This window comes from Pan paniscus, chromosome 15, assembly GCF_029289425.2.
Source record: "Pan paniscus chromosome 15, NHGRI_mPanPan1-v2.0_pri, whole genome shotgun sequence".
Lineage (NCBI taxonomy): Eukaryota > Metazoa > Chordata > Mammalia > Primates > Hominidae > Pan > Pan paniscus.
The window spans coordinates 100,459,442-100,481,907 of record NC_073264.2 but is presented as its reverse complement, the minus strand read 5'-3'; positions in this window follow the sequence as shown (position 1 = coordinate 100,481,907).

Genomic DNA, 22,466 nt, shown 5'->3' with positions numbered 1-22,466 from the left:
GTAAGCGGGCGTGTGGATGCTGGGCTCTCACTTGGGCCCCTGGTGGCTGTGCTGGTTGATTTTACTGTGTTAACTTCACTGGGCCATGGGGCACCCAGATATGTGGTCAGACATTACCCTGGCTGTGTGGGCAAGGGTATTTCCGGATGAGATTAATGCTTGAGTTGGTGGATTGAGTAAAGCAGTTGGTCCTGCCTAATGCAGGTGGGCCTCCCTCAATCTGTTGAGGGTCTGAATAGAACAAAATGCTATTGGAGACCCTCCCCCAGGTAAGAGAGAATTCTCCCTGCCTGGTGGCCACTGAGCTGGGACATTGGCTTTCTGCTGCCTTCAGACTTGAATGGAAGCATCAGCTCTTCCTGGGTTTCCAGCCTGCGGACTCATCCATCTCCAAAACTGTGACAGCCAATTCCTTTATATATTAATATATGTGCTATATATCTCCATATCCTACTGGTCCTGTTTCTCTGAAGAACCCTAACACGGTAGCTATGGTGAGAGGTGCTCTGACACCTCCTGCAGCTGCAGCTGTTCCCTGTGGCCGGCACCACAAGCCCAGTGTGTTGGGCACAGGTGGCCTCACTCCAGGCAGTGGTGTCACAGGGTGGACCTGACATGGGCCCATCCACGAAGTTTGTTGCATGCCTGCGTGGTGACGGATGGGCTCCTGGAACCCTGATTTCTCAGGAGGGAAACACGCCTTTTGTTTCTTTTAAAACTTGTTGGGATGGCCCAAATCTGCTTTTCCAAAGTGAGGAAATGCCATATTCCAGGACGGGAGACAGGGATATGAGCCACGCTCCCTGTCCACACCATTCCATTTTGGTTTTTAATTCTTAGGAGGACCTCAGGAACCCAGGATCTGATCACTCCAGCTCCTGGTTTATGCCGCTCGCTCACAACTGGTCCAGTGTGTTAATTTTGTGTGCGTATGTGTATAATAAATCATGTGAGCCCGCCACCAACATGAGAATCAGAGCATCGTCCATAACTTGCTTCTACTGAGGGCCTGTGCTCTCCCTCCCCCAGGTGACCACACTCCTGAATCCTGCATTTAAACTAAAAAGACAACTATATAGTTTTTCATATGTACGTATTTGAAAAGGTATGATGTTTAGTTTTACTGTTTTTTAAATTTCATTTTTCAAAAGGTTTCTCTTTCCATCGTTCCTGGAACCATGCTGAGTCAGGCTTGCTGTGACTCCAGCAAGATGGGTGAGCAGAGGCCCTGCACAGTGAGTGGCGAGCTGGGGTCTGAACCGGAGCCTGCGCAGCTCTGAGGCTGCGCTCCCTTGGCCCTGGGTGGCTGCTCCCCGACCAGCTCCAGTGGGCAGGCTGGGTCTGCCTCGTCCAACACAGAATCACCAGGGGCTGGTGCATGGAAGGTGCCTATTTGTTGAGTGAAATAGTTTCACGATGTCTACACATATCAGAATATCACATTGTACTCCATAAATAGATGGGATTATTGTCGATTAAAAATCAAAATAAAAAATATATTTGTTGAGTAAACAAGCATCCTTCCTTGCAAGCCTATACTGGAAAAAAAGGCATTATAGTGCCACAGACAGCTGAAAGGTGGCTAGAGTGTCTTCACAAAAGACACCATCGAATTTCCCAATTAACCTTTTTTTCGATAAGGGAAACCCAAACATGTTTCTCATTTCACAAAATCAGGGGGTACAAACAGCATGATGACTCTGGCCACAAGGCAGTATTTCTGTGTTTCAGTGTCGCCTCCTGTGGCAGAAAGCAAAGACTCCCCCAAGTGGGGTCCAAGAGATTTCGGATGCCGCCAGTCTCCGCTTTGGCCCTGGCCCCCACCAGAGGCCCCTTGGACCCTGCCTGCCTCCCATGGTTGCCAGAGCCGGGGTTCCCAACGTCTCTGGACCCCAGAGGTCCACTGTTACCCCCAGTCTCCCACAGAGGTGTGGGGAAGGCTTGGCCGGGCTTGATCCCTTGGCCCGGCTTGGTCCCTCTTGGGTGTAGCCATGAGTCCCTGGAGTAAGGGTGAGAGTCACCCATCATCCTGTGCCCAGACTCACGTGTCCAGGGCCTGCCTCCCTGGGCAAAGGACTCTGTGCCTTGGTGTTTTGTTAGAGTAAGTTCCTTCCCAGGAGGCTTCCCTGTCCCTCAGACAAATAGAGCCTGGGCAGCCTGGCCCCCCAGTCTTCCAGACAGATAACTTATAATCATAATACCAACAATAGTAATCAGCTAACATTTAGTCTCTGTGCCAAGCATTTTATGCACATTATTTCATTTAATCCCCATTATTATCCCCATTTTACAGATGATAGCACTGAGGCCCAGAGAGGTTAAGTAACTTGTCTTGGGTCACACAGCGAATTCATAGGGAGCTGTACTCAAATTAAGGTCTGGCCAAGCCTGTGTCCTTAGTCACAATATCTGGAAATGTGTTAGTCCTGGGATGGGTGTGGGGTACAGTGGAGGTGAACAAATTGGGACCCCCATTCATAGCCAGTGTCTCCCCAGGCAGGGCTGCTGGGTCATTGGGAGGGAGGGGCTGGGCACATGTGTCCTTTGGGCTTCTGCACCTGCCCTGGGTTGGGTAATGTCCCCATTCCGCAGATGAGGACACAGAATCCCATGTTCCGCGGTGACGTCACAGGGAGGCCAAGCTCAAATCTCACTGTCCCGATCTGTGGTCTTTGCTCTTCACTCCTACAGGGCTGGAGACCAGCCTTTGCCAAGACGATTTTCCAGATGACGCATCGTCAGCTTGGTAGGGAGGATCGTGTCCAGACGTTCTTTTTTGGGCTAGGGCAGCCAGGCAGAGCACTGGGTATGTCCAGCCTGGGGTCAGGAGGGGCTGGATCAGGCTAGGACACGACTCACAGAGGCCGGCATCCAGCACCGTCCACAGGGACAGGGCCTGGGTCGGAGATGCAGCAGGCAGGAGCTTGGAGGGGCACCAGCACTGCATAAGACCCCGGAAGAGGAGGTCAGGAGCTAAGGGCCAGGTGCACGTCAGGGGGCGGGGAGGGCTGGGGACACCGGCTGGACAGAGCCAGGGGCTGGCCTTGTCTCAGGCCACCCAGCCTCTTCCCAGACCTTCTTCCAAACCCTCTCTTCTCCCCCAGGGAACTGGAGGCAGGGAACAGGGCTGACTGGGAGAGAGAACTGCGGTGGGGAGGGGGAGTCCCCTTCACAGAGTCCCCAGGAAGCTCCCCTGCAGGATCCAAACTTCTTGGAGTAAGAAGATGCTTCCTGGAGCCTTGGAAGGAAGAGAGAACCACGGAGTCCTGGGGTCACTGCCGAGCCCAAAGTTTGATCTTCAGGCAAATGCCGGGGTGGGAGGAGAGAGCGAAACACGTGGAAGATCAGCGTCCTCCATGTTGCCGGGAGATGCAGCTTGGGAGACAGAGGCTCCCCCATGCAGCCTGGCCATCCCTCCTCTCCTTCTGGTTTCCTCCGGTGCCTTCCATGGTCAGTGATGGGGGCTTTGCGGCCTGGCTCTGGGTGGCTTTGGTGAGGGGCACTGGGGTCACGTCAGCCTCTGCCTTCAGGGGGTCACAGCAAGCAGGCAGAGACAGAAACAGGAGGTGATAGGGGATGATGTGGCCAGAGAGGGAGGCATTGACTCTGCCTGGGAGATCAAGGAGAGCTTCCAGGAGGAGGTGGCAGTTGAAATAAAGTGCAATTAGGTCAGAGTAGAAGAGGCGACAAAGGTGTGTTTTCCTCTATGTATTTGGGATGAAATTGAAGCTCAGAAATGTTAGATGGGTTTTGCCCAAGATCTTACAGTTAGTAACAGACGGGTGAGGACAGGATGTGAGCCCAGGCCATCAGCCCGCAGTCAGGTTCTCTGTCCAGGAGCACAGAGCCACTTTGATTCCTGAAGAGGCTTCAGTAACCAGGCCAGGGTGACCAAAGTGTTTGCTGGGGAAGGAGTGTGATTTGCTCATCCTGGGGCCTGAACTGGGGAGGGTGTCTTGGCACAGAGAGGAAGGGAATGTCCTTGCTCTCAGGGGCTGGACCAGAGAGTGGGGAAGACAGAGAATGGGGCTGCAGACACATCCTGCAACAGGGCCTGAAACCTCTCAGACTCTTCTCCCCCAGGACTCTTGGTGTGCCTGCGGGTGAGGGGTGTGTGTGTGCATGAGTGTGAGTACGTGTGTGTATGACAGTACATGTGTGAGCGTGCGTGTTAGTGTGAGTACATGTGCATGGGTGTGTGGGAGTGTTAGTACATGTATAAGTATGCTTGAATTGTGAGTATGGGTGTGTGTGAGCGCATGTGTATAGGTGTGTGTGTGGGTGTGTGTGTGCATGGGTGCGTGGGTGTCTGGGTGTGAGTACATGTGCGTGGGTGTGAATGCATGTGCGTGAGTGTGAATGCATGTGCGTGGGTGCATGGCTGTGAGTGTGCGTGCATGTGTGCATGTGTGTCCACCCTTAATAAACCTCGGGTGAGCGAACAATGCGTGAAGGCCGGTCCTGCCGAGCACGGTCGGTAGTGCCTGGGTTGTGTTTGGGCGAGGACCCGAGCCTGCGGGTGCTGCACAGGAGCCAGCCGTGTGCCCAGGAACCTGCTGATCACTGAGGGTGGGTGAGGATGGCATGGGCACATGTGTGATTTGGTGGCAGTGCCACGTGGTTGTGACATCCACACCCACGCTGGCTGAGAAGAGCAATGGAGCGCCTGAAGAGGTGGCCCGGGACCTTGGCATCACCGCAGAGCGTCCTGGGAAACAGGGGAGGCCTCCTCTGGGCTGGCTGGGGGCTCGGAGCCCTGCACTTTGAACATGAGCGGGACCATGACCTCCTGTTGAACCCCGGCTGGGCGGAGCAGGTGCAGCAGCCCTGTGGGGAAGGTGTGCCTGGGTGGGGTGCCCGGGTCCTTGGAAGGAGCTGCCCATTGGCCATCTGGCGTGTCTGGTCAGCGCAAGCTCACCCTCCCCACTGAACCCCCTCCTGGGGCTCTGATAGCGTGAGGGGTCAGGGCCCTGACTGTTGAAGGCTGTCAGGGGAGGAAGTGGATGCAGAGGCCACACGGGTGGGTGGAGGTGCGAACTCGGCCTATGCTTAGCGCCGGGGCGTCTTCTCACCTGTGGTCGGTCAGTCAGGCAGCTGCCCAAGCGCTGACTCCCACGGGCCATCTCTCCTCGGCCTCCCAGCCCCAAGGCCTGCGGAGGGGGTGCGCCTTCTCCCCACCCCCGCCCCGCCCCGCCCCCAATCACTCCCTGTGTGCAGGGCTCCGCAGGCAACGCCGCGCAGCTGCCCCTGGCTCTCCGACACTGGCATCCCTGTGTCCCAAGAAGCCTCCTGACTTCCTTGGGAGTGATCCTTCCTAACCCATCTGCCACCTCAGTCCATTCAACTCAGCCGATGGGGCGAGTCCACCCTGTGCCCCTCCCAGAAGTCTCCACTCCCACCCTGGTGCCCGGGCGCTGCCCGCCACTCGGCGCACAGCGACCCTGGTGCAACGTGGAGCGGGGCAGGAGGACCAGGGTTCAGCAGCTAGCGTGGCGCCCCCTGGTGGCGAGAGCAGGAAGAGTTTGCAGTGCCCTCGGCCACACCCACATTGAATTAGGTGCTTTCTGCATGGGTTTTAAAATGGGCAGGGAGGGGAATTTCCCTGAATACCAGTGCTGTGGGTTCACTGAGACTCCACGTTGTCACGCCATGCTGCAGGGAACCCTTAAAATTTGGGTTTCCACAAGATGCAATTCATCTGTATGTTTTGACCTTTTATTTAAAAATCACAAGTCAAACATTATTAAGTAAAGTAGAATAACTGTGTTCATTTGCTAAGAAAACACTTCCCAGGACTTCCCTCCTATGCCAGGCTTTGTCTAGACGCTAGCAGGGAAAATACGGCAGCGTCTGTGCCCTCGGAGGCCCACAGCCCGCGTGGGGAGACGGATATTCCCAGCCATTCGATCCTCAGTGTAAGACAGGGGTAAGGGGGTATTATGATTCCCATAGGACATTTTTTTTTAGGTGGGGTCTCACTCTGTCCCCCAGGCTGGAGTGCAGTGGTGAGATCTCAGCTCACTGCAACCTCTGCCTCCTGGGTTCAAGCGATTCTCCTGCCTCAGCCTCCTGAGTAGCTGGGATTACAGGCACCCGCCACCATGCCAGGCTAATTTTTGTATTTTTAGTAGAGACGGGGTTTCACCATGTTGGTCAGGCTGGTCTCAAACTCCTGAACTAATGATCCGCCCACTTCAGCCTCCCAAAGTGCTGGGATTACAAGCGTGACCCACCATGCCCGGTCTATGATTTTATAGATGAGGAAACTGAGGTTTGGAGACATGCAGAGCCACCTCATCATGGTGGTTCTACCAGTTCGGATCCTGCCTTGAACAAAATCCCACACAAGAAGGGAGTATAACACAGGGACTTTTTGCAGAGGTGGGAGTGGGTTTAAAGCTGGCCTCACCCAGGGGCCAGCTGCAGTGGGAAGCTGTGAGACCCTCAGCCTGAAGGCACGGAGAGTCCAGGGAGACCCGGAGGGGGCCCGACACAGGCTGGAGTCACAGGACAAGGCCATTGGAGGATCTTGGTGCTGAGCCAAGGAGGCAGCAGGGGAGAAATACCCAGACCTCTCTCTCTGCCCATCTCCAGTCTGGGCTTCCCATCTCTGGGCCCGACAGGAACCAGAGTGCTGAGTCCCCCAAGTGGTATAGGCCGTGAGTGAGGTCCGCCCCTGGGCCTTAGGCAGGACAGAGAAGGGCAGAGAATGAACCATGGGGCGAGGAGGTCGTGGCACACAGAGAATCCCCTCAGGTGGCTTTGGGCCCTGGCTGCCAGTTCCAGGGTGCCAAGAGAAGCCTCACTCCATATCTGCGACATTCTCACATATTTCAGGAAGACCCTGGGGAGAGGCAGCCAGGCCTGCGGGGCTCCAGGGTGAGCACAAAGACGGGGTGTGCTTGGCCCTTGGCTGGGAGTGGACTGTGGGAAGCCAGGCCTTGGCCTTGTCAAGAATGCAGTGATGGATTTCAGAGCACAGCAGGGGCAGGAAGCCATAGGTCGAATGAGCCCCTTGAGGTCAGGGGCCCACCAGATGCATTCTCACCGTGCCCCCGATAGACACATCCTACAGGCCCATTGCAAGGAGCGCAATGAATGATCACAGTAGCCACCATTTAGCGCACACCTACTGTGTGCCATGGCTGTTTGGGCTGCAGTTGAGTTATTCACAGAGGTGCACAGAGCACTGTCCCATGGCATGTGAAACCTCGTGGTGCAGTGACATTTTAAGCTACAAGGAATAACCCCTGACAGCCTGCATTGCCTTGGACTGTCACCTGCCCGGGAGGTGACAGCTTCTCTCCCGCACCTGGACAGAGGCTGCCTTGGCCTAGAAGAGAGCACACTTTGCAGGAAACATCCAGGGTCCTGTCACTCAGCAGCTGCCAGCTCAGGGCCTCCTGGCCAGGAACCCAGCTTCCCTGCCTCTCCATCCCTGGCTCAGTTCCCATTGTGTGGCCAGCACAGCTGTCGTTTCAGGGGCCACTGGTGGACTCTGGATGATCATTTACAGATTGGGAGGGCGTGATAAGGCTCTCATGCCCCGTATGGGTCATTAAGAAATGGCACCACAGGGGCCAGGTTTCCATGCCAGCTCCCCCTCACTGTCTCTTTCTGCCTATCTTTTATTGTCCACTCTTATCTTTCTCCCTCCCCATGCCCCACCCTTGTGCAGGTCCCTAAGACCATAACCTTCTTCAAACTGCTGCTGGCTTTTCCTGACCTTCTGCCCCAGGCCCGGAAGGTAACTTTATCAGCAGGGCTAGTGAGGGCTTGGCTGGGGCCCCAACCCTGTATGGCCAGAGAGGGGGGAAATTCTGCCAGCAGAGACCCATGGCTGCCCAGTGATGTGGAGGAAAGGGATTGGAAGGCTAATCGGATCCAGACTCATCCCATCCTTGTCCACCTCAAATGCATTTCCCCCTGTCCACAAGCCAGTGCCTCGGGAGGTGGGCATGGGGTTGGATCGGCTCCATTCCTCCTGATCTGTTCTTCTTCTGTACGGTGACAACTGCTGTGATCAGAGAGTGAGGCAGTTGATGGGCACAGGCACCTCTGAGTCACCTGGGACCATTTAGGGACTCCTGGGTCTCTGTCTTTGCACCTTAAAATGGGTTCAGGTCCTGGTTCTGTTTAAACCTTCTCATGCTGGTGACAAGAATAGTTGCCTGTGAATGTGGACAGCCCTCCTCAGTTTAAGAGCAAGCAGGATGCACTGGAAACTTCACAGGTCTTGTGATCAAATGAATCAGGTTTCAACCAGAACCCACTCTTCCCTCGCATGGGGGTGGAGCCTCAGTGTCCTCAACTGCCAAATGGAGCCACGATCCTCACGGCCACCATGAGTGGGATCAGCACCTGTTTGCTGAAAGGGCTCTCCACATGCAGCCAGGTGGAGAGAGGAAAGCTTTGGAATCATGGAGATTTGGGTTCAGATCTCTGTGTCTCCATTGGGCCAGTCCACTCCTCTCTGGTTTGCTGTTTAAATGAGGACAGTGACAACCACTTCTCAGGTGTTGGGGGAATTGAAGAAAGGTATGTTCTTGCTAGTGGCAAGTGATCAGCAAGTGGCAGCGGCTGGCAATGATACTGAAAGGAGTCATCAGCATCCCCATTTCACAGGTGAGGAAACTGAGGCCCCAGGAGGGCAATCAGATGAATGGTGCAGTGGGATCAGTCTTGGCCCTGGGCCTGTCTGATGCCCCAGACCATGCACTCCACTACCGCTCTAGGCCCCTTTTCCTTCTTGGCTGACCCACGCAGAAGTAGTTTCTCCTGGAGCAGGCCTGGCCTTGGCCACAGACCAGGGGTGAGTATGGCTGGAGTGTATCTGCCCTCTTTCCCCGAACCCAGGGGTCCTACCCCCTCCACCACCAAGGGAGGGGTGCTAATGGCATCGTGGTGGGTGGGCCTTGGGCATGTGTTGCCGCCCTTCTGACCAGCATTGTGGGCTTAGAGGTGTCAGAAGGCTTGGCAGGGGTGAAGGGGTGAACTAGCTCCCTCCAGCCTTGGTTCACTTGAGTCACTCTTCTCTGGTGCCCAACCCATGTTTGTTTTGTCTTTCTGGGTTTCAGCCCTTTGGCCAGCAGAGGTTAAAGATTACTGAGGCGGCTGACAATAAAAGTGCCCGGCGCGCTGGCCTTTGACCACCCATTAGAAGGCAGTGGGATCACACTCCCCACAACCGCCACAACGGCAAGAGTGGTGAGGGTGTGGACGAGGGCACGCCCTCCCTGCATTAATATTAAGGGGACAGTCGCTCTTGCCTGGGCAATTGGGCCAAGTTTCTCTTTTATCTGAAGCCAGGGCCACAATGTGGCATTGTTCTCCGTCTCAAAGGCCACCATGCGGCCTCAGAGTGGACCCTGGGAGGGACCCCACCTGGCAGAGTAAACAGCCACCCAGAGGTGGCTGGCAGCAATGGGGAGGAGCTTTCTCTTTCTTCTGGAAGACATATATTTCTTCCGAGGGAGTCTGGGAATCAGAGTCCTCCAGGGGCCATTAACCTCCTTCCTGAACCTCAGTTTCCTCATCTGGATCAGGGTGCTTCGCTTACATCTGCACTCCAGGACAGGGTTCTGAATCCTTCCTGTCCTGTGGACCTGAGGACGTTGAAGGACCCTCTTTTCAGAATGTTTTTTTAATGCATTAAATAAAACCAGAAGATCACAAAGGAAACTAATTATATTGAAATACAGTGATCAAAATATTTAAAAACAAATTTGAGATAATACATGTGTTCCTTTGCAAGTGAATTAAATAACAAGTTCTAGCCACAAGTCTACCGACTACTGCAATTTCAAAGGAGTGATATGTGAAAATTGCAAGTTATCTGCAGCAACAAAGCCACAGACACTCCTTGTATTTCTGGGTTTTTTTTATGGCCTGTATTTTATTTTAAAAAAATGTATTTAAGATAGGCCAGGCATGGTGGCTCACGCCTGTAATCCCAGCACTTTGGGAGGCCTAGGCGGGTGGATCACTTGAGGTCAGGAGTTCAAGACCAGCCTGGCAACATAGTGAAACCCCGTCTCTACCAAAAATATAAAAAAGTAACTAGGTGTGGTGACACGTGCCTGTAGTCCCAGCTACTCGGGAAGCTGAGGCAGGAGAATCACTTGAACCCAGGAGGCAGAGGTTGCAGTGAGCTGAGATCACACCATTGCACTCCAGCCTAGGCAACAGAGCGAGGCTCTGTCTTAAAATAAAAATAAAAAAATATATTTAAGATGATTATTGATTCACAGGAAGTTGCAAAAATAGGAGAGAGGTCCCATTTACTCATCCCCAGCTTCCCCCTGTGGTGACATCTTGCATAATTGTGTACATTACCAAAACCAGGATACTGACTGGCACAATATAATGAACTAGACTTGTAGTCTAGTCAGACCTTAACTCGGATTTCACACTTTTTGCGTGCACTTCTTTTCTGGTATGACTTTGTGTATAATTTGATGACATTTTATCACACATATAGATTTATGTAATCCCCACCACAATCAAGATGCCGAACTCTTTCCTATGGCACAGGGGCTGCCCCTTCATACCATGCCCTTCTGCTTTCCTCCACCTCCCCCAGCCCACTAATCTGTTCTCCATTCTGTACAAATAATAATAGTTAATGTCACCAGGCACTGACCAGTGCTGTGGTCTAAAGAGGTAAAAACAGAGGCTCAGAGAGGTTGAATAATTCCCTGAGACCACCCAGCAGGAAACAGCAGAGCTCACACTGCCTGCAACCAGGTCATCTCTGTTCATCCTCACTCACAAACCTTACAGTCGATAGATGACCCCAAATGTGTTTGGGAAACCTGGGCAGTTCCTAGCTCCACCGCCTGGGAGCTGTGTGAATACGGGCACATCCTAAGCCTCTCTGAGCCTTGGCGTCTTCAGGTTTCAGTGAGGGGGGAGTGATAAGCCCACCGTCATGAAGATGCATGCTAGGTGGGCTTGGAGAGGTTGGCCTCACACCTTTAGTGGAGCTCCAGACATCTCCAGGGGGCAAGATGCCACCGCCTAGTGGAGAGAGAGAGAGAGGGAGACACAGAGAGAGTGTGTGTTTGTGTGTGTGTGTGTGGGGGTGCATTCAGAGCCTGGAAAAGCTCAGCACTGCTTGGTGGCACAATTATCCTATCTCATCATCTCACAGTCACTTGGAGGCCAGAGTGCCTGGCCAGAGGTCCCAACAGTTGGAAGGAAGGCAGGTGGAAGGAGGGTGGTACAAATGATGTCTGGAAAAATTCTGTGCTGCTAGTTGCCTGGGGAAATGTGTGCAAAACTGTCCACATTTAGTCTGCAACTGGTTGAATAAATACATGAATAAGTGAATAAATACCCTCAAAGTAACACATCATGCAGAATTTCCTGAATTAGCTAAAATCCTTTTGATCACAAATGACAGACTCTCAACTTAAGTTGGCTTAAGGAGAAAAAGAGTATCATTTATTGGCTCAAGTGATAAAACACCCTCTGAGTCAGGGGTAAAGTTGACTTCGGGTACACCTGGGCATGGGACACTGGGCAACATTGAATCTTCTCTCTTTCTCTCTCTCTCTCTCCCCATGTTCTTAATCTCTGTTCCTCTCTGCATGCTGCCTTTTTGTGCGGAATGGGTTGGGGGGTTGGTGGCGGGGGAGGGTTGGAGTTTACAGCCCCAGGCAGCTCCAGAATCATCCCCTTCCAGCTTCATGACTTGAGTAGAAAGTTGACTCTTCTCCACCAGCTCCACCTAGAAAACATTCTGGAGAAGGATCCACCTGGCTCCTAGCATCCTGTGGCCACATCTGGACCAATCACCACGATCAGAAGCCTCAGTCTGGGTCTTCAGCTCATCTCTATGGTTAAGGGTGGGCTGTGCTCCTCAAAGACAATTGACTTGGGGAAGCTGTGTTGGGCTGAAAAAGGCAGCATGAAAGTGAGACTTGTTAGGAAAGTAACAAGATATCTAGGGAATCGCACAGAATGTCTGGAGAAGCTCTTCAAGGACAAGAAGGAAACTGCGGGATTGCCAGGGACTAGTCAACAACAGCATGAGTGGTGCAGGGAACCGCTGGATGTGTGCTTGGTAATTTTTATTAAAATTATTTAATGTCCTGTCCAAATATGTCCAGACTAAACTAACAGAGATGTATTATCTGGATTCCTCAATTTAAAGAGGCCAGGCCCATAGGCTTCCTTCATTTATTTATTCACCAGGTGTTCATTGAGTGCCTGCAATGTGCTGGGCATTGGACATAAATGAATGAGTGAAGCAGACAGTGCCTGCCTCAGTTTGCCTGATTGTGTTACTCCTCTGCTCACAAACCTGCAGGGGCTCCCCAGTGCCAGAGGACACAGTGGGAACTGCAGAGTGTGGCTAACAAGTCATCAGTCGTCCAACGACAACCTAACTCTCTTTTTTTTGAGATAGAGTCTTGCTCTGTCACCCAGGCTGGAGTGCAGTGGTGCCATCTTAGCTCACTGCAACCTCCACCTCCCAGGTTCAAGCAATTCTCCTGCCTCAGCCTCCTGAGTAGCTGGGATTACAGGCATATGCCACCATGCATGCCTGGCTAATTTTGTATTTTTAGTAGAGATGGGGTTTCACCATGTTGGCCAGGTTGGTCTTGAACTCCTGACCTCAAGTGGTCCGCCTGTCTCAGCCTCCCAAAGTGCTGGGATTACAGGTGTGAGCCACCGCGCCTGGCCCAACCTAACTTTCTAGGTGTGCCTGTCACTGCTGCACCACACCAGGGAGCACACCACACCAGGGCGGCACATCTTGCAGGCCTCTTTCATTCCTGCCTTCCCCTCTGCCTGGGACACTGTCCCCTACTCTCTCCCTAACCCCATCTGAATCCCCCTTCAAGGCGCGGCTCACATCTGCCTTGCTCTGAAGCCTGTGCTCCAAAGCTCATTGCTTGCAGGGGATGGGGTGTCCTGCACTAAGATGCCAGAGGTGAGTGGACAATGAAAAGGCTCCGTGTGGTGCCAACAAGTGACTGCCTTTTCTTGGAGTTGGAGCCATGGAAGCCCTGGATTGTGGACCTCTGTGTGTATTTCCACTGCTTCCTGAAGGCATTTGACCCGTTTCTCACAACAAAACCATCACAAAACTCTCCTCTTTGTCTCCTGGGGAGGCAAGGGCTAGAGGGTGTCTGGCTATGCACTTTCCCTCTTACAGCACCAAGTCCAAGTGTGATTTTCAAAACTGTTAGCTCATTTGGTCCCCTTAATACCCCTGGGGAGGCAGAAGCCCATTTTGAGGTTGGGAAAACTGAGGCCCCGGCACTTCCGTTGCTGGCAACACTGTGGACCAGGTAGATAACCATCCTACTGGAAACAACTAAAAATCTTAGACTGAAAAACTCTTAAAAGTATCTATAGCTGACAAGACAGTAAGGCATACTCAGTACAGGGAGCAGGCGAAGACAGACACTCAGAAAGGTCGGCAGCGGACTGAAGCCAGCTTTTGATTTGGAGGTACTTGGTGAACCAGGGCAACCTGAGCATTGATTTCACATGTCCTGAGGATAGGGAGTAAGACGGCACAACAGGACCTGCCCAAGTGGAAAATCCAACATGGAGCCAGGGGTAGACCTCCGTGAGCCAGGGGTAGACCTCCATACAAGAGTGAACTAGAAGCTGATGCCCTCTTCTTGGGACTGCAAAGAAAACTGCCTGTCTTGAAGCTTGATGCTGGGGGAAAGGGAAAATAAAACCTCCAAGAATTTGTGCCTAAGGCCAATTTGTAGCCTGAATTCACACAACCTGGGAGCCCTAAGAACTTCAAGCCAAGACTTTAGCTTAAAGTTACCACATGTGGGTAAAGATCCCAAGTGCTCAACAGAAAAGAACACAAATTCTCTCTGGAGGAAGCCACCTTTATCCCAGGCTTTAAAAACTTTCTACAGTTAAAGTTCCATAGAAAATAAGCAATTCCTATGTAAAATCACTAGTCAAAGAAGGAAATGGGGGAGAAAGAGAGAGAAAGAGAGAAAGTAGAATGAGACACTATGTAGTCAGACTTACAAGAACTTCAGATATTAGGATTATTATACAAAGAATAAAAAAATTATAATATGTTTAATATAATTAAAACAGGAGGCTTAAGATGAGTAAGAAGTAAGTAGATTAGCAAATGAACTAGAAATGAAAAGAATAACTGGAGCTAAAAATTCAATGGACAGATTTAATAGTAGTTTGGACAAAGCTTAAGAGAGAATTAGTGAATTTGAAGACAGAAATAAGAAAATTATTTAAAATCAGCCCGAAGAGACAAAGATATGGCAAATATGGACAAGAGGTTAAGATATCTAAAAGACTGAGTGAGAAGTTTAACTGTAGTCTAATCACAGCTGCAAAAGGAGAGGTTAGAAGAAAAGAAAAGAGTGGGAGGAAAGAAGGGAGATGGAGGTATGTGGTAGGGCAAAGCCAATAACGTGAGCAGATAACAGCTGAGAACTTTTCAGAATTGAAGAAAGAACAATCCTCAGAGGCCCGATACGTTCCAAGTTAAGTTAAAAGAAAAAACATAGTCTAGGCGCAGTGGCTCACACCTGTAATCCCAGCACTTAGGGAGGCCAAGGCGGGCAGGTCACAAGGTCAGGACTTCCAGACCAGCCTGGCCAATATGGTGAAACTCGGTCGCTACTAAAAATACAAAAAAAATTAGCCAGGCATGGTGGTGCATGCCTGTAAGCCTGTAATCCCAGCTACTCAGGAGGGTGAGGCAGGAGAATTGCTTGAACCTGGGAGGCAGAGGTTGCAATGAGCCGAGATTGCACCACTGCACTCCAGCCTGGGCGACAGAGCGAGACTCCATCTCAAAAAAAGAAAAAACTTAAGTGAAACTGCAGGGAACCAAAAATAAAGGAAAGATGTCCTAAGTACGAGAGAAAAGATAGATTATACATTGAAGAGGGACAGGCTGACAGTTGACTTTTCTGCAAAAACAAAAGGAGTCAGCCAGAAGACCATGGAATGATATTTTCAATGCGCTGAGAAAAAAATCACTGGCAACCTGCAATTCTGTACTCAGCAAAAATATATTGCAAAATGAAGATTAAATTCAGTCATTTTCACATAGACAAAAACAGAAAATTTACCACCAATGGACTCTCAGTAAAGGAATTTTAAAGAATATGCTTTAAACAGATGGAAAATCATCCCAGATGGAAGGCATGAAGTGCAGGAAGGAATGAAGGACTAAGAAAAGTGGTAACTATATGTGCAAAAATTGCTTTATATCAACTCTGTAGAACAAAGCCATATATAGTCATATGCATAATACCTGGTGCATGTATATAGAATGGGTGCTCGTAAGTGATAGCGATGGATGAGGATGATGATGATGATGATGGTGCATACAACTTGCAGAATGATGATATAGAAAGACTGAGGATTCATATCAGAAAAACTTAGGTTTAGATTATAAAACTTCCATTTATCAGCTGAATGAGTTTGAGAAAGTTACTTCGACTCTCTGAGGGTAGTTTTATAATATGTCAGGTAGGGATAAAAATAGTGCTTATCAGGTTTTTGTGAGAAATAAATTAGATAATGCATATCAAACACAAAGTATAGGGCTTAGCATGTAGTTGATACTTTGTATTAGGTTGTTCTTGCATTGCTATAAAGAAATGCCTGAGACTGAGTAATTTATAAAGAAAAGAGTTTTAATTGGCTCATGGTTCTGCAATGCTTTACAGCAGGGGTCCCCAAACCCCTGTGCTGGTCCATGGCCTGTTAGGAACTGGGCCACACAGCAGGAGGTGAGCTGAACTCCCAGTCCTGTCAGATCAGCAGCAGCATTAGACTCTCATAGGAATGAGAACCCTATTGTGAACTGTGCATGCAAGAGATCTAGGTTGTGCACTCCTTATGAGAATCTAATGCCTGATGATCTGTTGCTATCTCCCATCACTCCCAGATGGGACCATCTAGTTGCAGGAAAACAAGCTCAGGACTCCCTCTGATTCTACATTATGGTGATTATGTAATGATACTAGAAATAAAATGCACAATTAACGTCATGCGCTTGAAACCATCTGCCCCCCACCTTATCCATGGAAAAATTGTCTTCTACAAAACTGGTCCCTGGTGCTAAAAAGGTTGGGGACCACTGCTTTACAGGAAGCATGGTGGCATCTGCTTCTGGGGAGGCCTCAGAAAGCTTCCACTCATGACAAGAGGCAAAGGGGGTGCAGGCATTTCACATGGCAGAGCAGGAGCGAGAGAGAGAGAGAGAGTTGGAGGGGCAGGGTGCCACACACTTTTAAATGACCAGATCTTGTGAGAACTCACTATCATGAAGACAGCATCTCAAGCCATGAGGGATCCACCCCCATGATCTAAACATCTCCCACCAGGCCCCACCTCCAGCAGTGGGAATTACAATTCAGCAGGAGATTTGGGCTGGGACAAATATCCAAACTATATCAGACTTTGACTCTCAACTTGCCCAACAAAATCTGGAAATAGAGGGACAAGTGGTTGAGGAAGGTGGGTAGGGGACCAACTGCTTATGAATGTTAATAACAAAGGCTACCATGCATTGAGCATCGACTATACACTAGATGCTATGCAATGAAATTTATATGCATTTTCTCGTTTAATCTTTACAGCATCTTTGTGAAGTAGGCAGTAGAGACCTGAAGCAGATCATTTTAAACACTTCCCCTCCTCAATATGACAAAATTATTTTCAGTATCAGTAATTATTATTTTCTTCATTTTTTAGCTCTAAAACAATTTAAAAAATAAATTTAATTTAAATATATTTAAATTTAGTAAATTTTTAAATTTATGAATGAAAATTTGCACTTATCAAACAAAATACTACACCTCTCACCTTGCAAACTTGAATGATTTCCAGCCACTATAAAATTACCATCTAAATAAACACTGTAATTGAGCTAATGTATTTTGGGTGCAAATCACTTAACTGGAAGTTCTTTATATTAACTTCCATGTAAGATACAATATTTAATAAAGGATAAGTAATAAAAATGTGCTAATTTGAAACTTGCATACATATTAGTAAAATTCAACTGTAATAACAGTAATTATGTAGTACTTAAATCAACAAAAATTTTTTTTCCAAGAGAAATATCTTATCACTGGCATTATTTAGAATTGCCAATGCATGATATTAATAAAAAGCAGATCCACTTTTAGTTAGTTTTATTATTGTTTTAAAATTATCTGTAGACAACTTCCTGTACACAGGGTACACTACTCTCACAAGCCCACTCTCAATATGCCACTGATTAAAATACTTCCTTTGAAAATTTTCATCTTGGTCAGCACTCTCACTTTAGAATTTCGTTTATTATGTGTTGGCAATTCATTCAAAACTATCAACTTAGTATCTATCTATCCATCTAAAATGTATGTATACACTTTTGCTCTCTCTCTCCGCTGTGGTTTGAATATTTGTCCCCTCCGAAACTAATATTGAAACTTAATCCCCAATGTGACAATATTGAGAGGTGGGGCCTTTAAAAGATGATTGGGTTGTGAGGGGCTCTGCTCTCATGAACTGATTTGTCCATCCATGAATTAATGAATGGGTTAGCATGGGAATGGGACTGGTGGCTTCATAAAAGAGGAGGAGAGGCTGGGTACGGTGGCTCATATCTATAATCTCAGCAGTTTTGGAGGCTGAGGCGGGCATATCACTTGGGGCCAGGAGTTCAAAACCAGCCTGGCCAACATAGTGAAACCACATCTCTACTAAAAATACAAAAACTAGCTAGGCGTGGTGGTATGCACCTGTAGTCCCAGCTATGTGGGAGGCTGAAGCATGAGAATCGCTTGAACCCAAGAGGTGGAGGTTGTGGTAAGCTGAAATGGCACTGCTGCACTCCAGCCTGGGTTACAGAGCAAGACCCTGTCTCAAAAAAAAAAAAAGAAAAAAAAAAAAAAGGAGGGGAAGAGAGATCTGAGCTTGCATGCTCAGCCCCTCTCCATGCGATGTTTGTGCCACCTTGGAACTCTGCAGAAAGTCTGCACCAGCAAGAAGGCCCTCACCAGATACAGCCCGTTGTTCTTGGACTTCCCAGCCTCCATAATTATTAAGAAATAAATTCATTTTCTTTATAAATTATCCAGTTTTAGATGTTCTGTTATAAGCAACAGAAAATGGACTAAGACACACTCTCTTAAATGTATAATAAATAGACTATTTAATATCATGTTATAAAAAATTATATATTTTTATAATTTATATCTTATATATAAAAAATTTCCCTTAAAGTGATTTGAAGAGATTTTAATAATTAGTATATACAGAGAGAGTTATCTTATTAAAGAACACTATGTGGCATTTTATATTGTGGATGCACCATAATTTTTAAAGTAATTTAAAAAACTGAAGTGTAACGAACATAGAAGAACATACACAATCCATACCATACAACTTAATGAGTTTCTTGAAAGCCAGTCCACTTGTGTAACCACCACATATATTAATAAATAGAAAATTATTGGCATCCCAGAAGCTCCCTCATAGCCCCATCTAGTCATTGCTGTCCCTCAGATGTTACCTCTTTCCTGATTTCTATCACCATGACCTATTTTGCTTGTTTTTTTTTTTTTTTGAGACAGAGTCTTGCTCTGTCACCCAGGATGAAATGCAGTACAATCATGGCTCACTGCAGCCTTGACTTCCCAGGCTCAAGTGATCCTCCCACCTCAGTTGGGACTACAGGCATGCACCACCATGCCGGCTAATTTTTTTATATTTCGTCTCGCCATGTTGCCCAGGCTGGTCTCAAACTCCTGGGCTCAAGTGATCCTCTTGCTTTGGCCTCCCAAAGTGCTGGGATTACAGGTGTGAGCCCCTGCACCCAGCCTAGTTTTCTTGTTTTTGAGCTTTGTATAAATGAACAGATAGTATGTAGGTATTTGTATCTGGCTTCATGAACTTTATCCGTGTTGTTGCATGTAGCAGTGGTCACGTTTTCTCACTGATCTATAGCATTCCATTGTATGACCATGCCATAATTTATGTACCCATTCTATTATTCATAGACATTTGAGTTGTTTCCAGTTTGGGGCTATAATAAATAACACAGTTATGAACAATCTTAAACATATCTTCTGGTACCAGTATGTTCACATTTCTGCTGAGGAGCAAATTATAGGGGATGCATATATTCAGTTGTAGTCAACATTCTTGCCTTGATCTGAACCTTAGAAGAAAAGCACACAGTCTTTTGACATTAAGTATGACGCTAGCTATGGTTTTCTCTAGATACCCTCTATCAGGATGGGGAAGTTCCCTTCTATTCATAGTTTGCTGAGTTTTTAATCATGAATAAGTGTTGAATATTTCAATACTTTTTCTGCATTTACTGAGAAGATCATATAGTTTGACTCCTTTATTCTGTGAAGATAGTGAACTATATTGATTGATTTTTAAATCTGAAACCAACTTTTCATTTCTGGGACAAACCCTATTTGGTTATGATGTATTATCATTTGTATGTATTGCTAGATTCAGTTTGCTAATGTGTATTTACTTATTTATTTTTGAGATGGGATCTTGCTCAGTTGCCTAACCTGAAGTGCAGTGGTGCTATCTCAGCTGACCGCAACCTCTGCCTCCTGGGCTCAAGTGATTCTCCCACTTCAGCCTCCTGAGTAGCTGGGACAACAGGCGTGTGTCACCACGCTCAGCTAATTTGTGTGTGTGTGTGTGTGTTTGTGTGTATATATATATTTTTTTTTTTTTTTTTGGTAGAGATGGGATTTCACCATTTTGCTCAGGCTGACCTCAAACTCCTAGGCTCAAGTGATCGGCCCACTTTGGCCTCCCAAAGTGGCTAATATTTATCTAGGATTTTGTGTAGTTTTCTAAGGCATTTGGTTTATAGTTTCTTTTTCCTGTAATGTCTTTGATTTTGGTATTAAGGCCTCACAAAATGAGTTAGAAAGTATTTCTTCCTTCTGTACTTCCTGAAAAAATTTGTGTAGGACTGGTACTATCTACTTCTTAAATGTTTAATAGAAATCACCAGTGAAGTTGTGTTTACCTGGGCATCGTTTTTTTGGGGAAGAGTTTTTAAATCACAAATTCAATTCCTTTAATAGTTATTAGGGCCAGGCATGGTGGCTGATGCCTACAATCCCAGCACTTTGAGCAGCTGAGGCAGGAGGATCGCCTGAGCTCAGGAGTTTGAGACCAGGCTGGGCAACATGGTTAGACCCCGTCTCTACAAAGAACAAACAAACAAACAAAAATTAGCCAGGTGTGGCGGCATGCTCCTGTAGTCTCAGCTACTTGGGAGGCTGAGGTGGGAGGATTGATTGAGTCCAGAAGGTCAAGGCTGAGGTGAGCTGTGATCATGTCACTTTGAGTTAGTTTGGTAATTATGTTATTATAGAATGAATGTTTATGTCTCCCTGTATTAGTCTGTTTCCACACTGCTATAAAGAATACCTGAGACTGGGTAATTTATAAAGAAAGGAGGTTTAATTGGCTCACAGTTCTGCATGGGGAGGCTTCAGGAAACTTACTTTCATGGCAGAAAGTGGGGGAGAAGCAAGCACATTCTTATATGGCTGCAGGAGAGAGAGAGGGAAAATAAAAGGGGCGGGGAGGAACTGCCAAGCATTTTTAAACCATAAGATCTGGTGAAAACTCATTGTCACGAGAACAGCATGGGGGAAACTGCCCCCATGATCCAATCAACTCCCAGCAGGTCCCTCCCTTGACATGTGGGTATTACAAATCAAGATGAGATTTGGGTGGGGACACAGAGCCAAACCATATCACCCCCTAAATTCATATGTTGAAGCCTTAACCCCAGTGGAGCTTTGGGAGGCAATTAGGTTTAAATAAGGTATGAAGGTGGGGTCCTCAGGATGGGATTAGTGTCCTGATATGAAGAGGAAGAGAGACCAGAGTGTGCATGCTCTCTCTCTCTCTCTCTCCAACATATCAGGACACATGGAGAAGTTAGCTGTCTGCAAGCAAGGAAGAGATCTCTTACCAGGAATTGCATCTACTGGCATCTTGATCTTGGAATTCCCATCTTCCAGAGCTGTGAGAAATAATGTCTGTTGTTTAAGCCACCCTGTCTATGGTATTTGGATATAGGAGCCTGAGCTAACATGTCTTTCAAAAAGTTTGTGTATTTCACCTAACTTGTTGAATTTATTGGCATAAAGTTATTTATAGTATTTTGGTAGGCATTTTATTTCTATTTTTGTGAGGGATATTGATGCATGGAGTCAGATTATAAAGGCTCATGGGAGTTGATGTGAATATCCCTTTCTAACTCTGCACTCAGTGACGTCACATTGATAGTTTGAAAGCAGCCATGATGGGAGCATTTACAACAGGGAAATTGGCAAACACTACAAATCAAATCTTTTTCTCCTGCCACAAAGAGCTGGCTTACCAGCACAACACTGCTTGTTTTTTTGTTTTGTTTTTTAACATCTGTAGGATCTGTATTTGTGTCCCCACTTTCCTTCTTGAAATAGGTAATTTTTTCTTTACTACTTTAGCTAGAGGTTTAGTAATTTTATTGATTCTTTTCAAAGAAAAAGCTTTTAGTTTTACTTATTTTCTCTATTGTTCATCTGATTTTTAAATTCCATTGATTTCTGTTCTTTATTACTTAAATTTTCTTCTGCTGACTTTTAATTTCTTCTTTTAAAAAAAGTTTCTTAATGTAGAAGCTTACAGCATAGATTGTAGGCCTTTCTTCTTTTATACTATATGCTTTTAAAACTATAACTTTTCTCTCAGCACCATTGTATCTGTGTCTCACACCTGTATCTCACACCTTTTCTTATGTTGTGTTTGGGCTATTAATCAGTTAAAAATATTTTCTATTTTGATTGTAATTTCTTTTTTTACCCATAGGTTGTTTGATTTCCAAATTCTTGGGGCTTTTCTAGGCATCTCATTGTGTTACTGAAAACTAATTTAATTTCATAATTTCAACTTAGTCAGAAAATATACTCTGTGAGATATCAGTCTTTTGAAAATTATCGAGATTTATTTTAAGGTCCAGTGTAGGATCTATCTTGGAGAGCATTTCATATACACTTAAACAGAACATGTGCTCTGTAGATATTGGGTATACTATGTTATAAATATCAATTAGTTAATGCACTTGTTAGTATTATTACAGCTTCTTAATCCTTATCAATTTTTTTCCTGGTCATTCTATCAATGATTTTAGAAACATGTCTTAAAATTTCTAACTGTGATTTTTGATTTGACTCTTCTTCCCTTTAGTTCTATCAGTTTTTTCTTCCTGTATTTTGAAGTTTTTAAAAAAATTTTTAACTTCTATATTTCAACTTTTATTTTAGGCTTAGGAGTACATGTGCAGGTTTGTTATGTAGATATTTTGATGCTGAGGTTTGGGGTATGAATGATCCCATCACCCAGGTAGTGAGCATAGTACTGATAGGTAGTTTTGAAGCTCTTTTCTTAAGTACACATATATTTATAATTTTTAC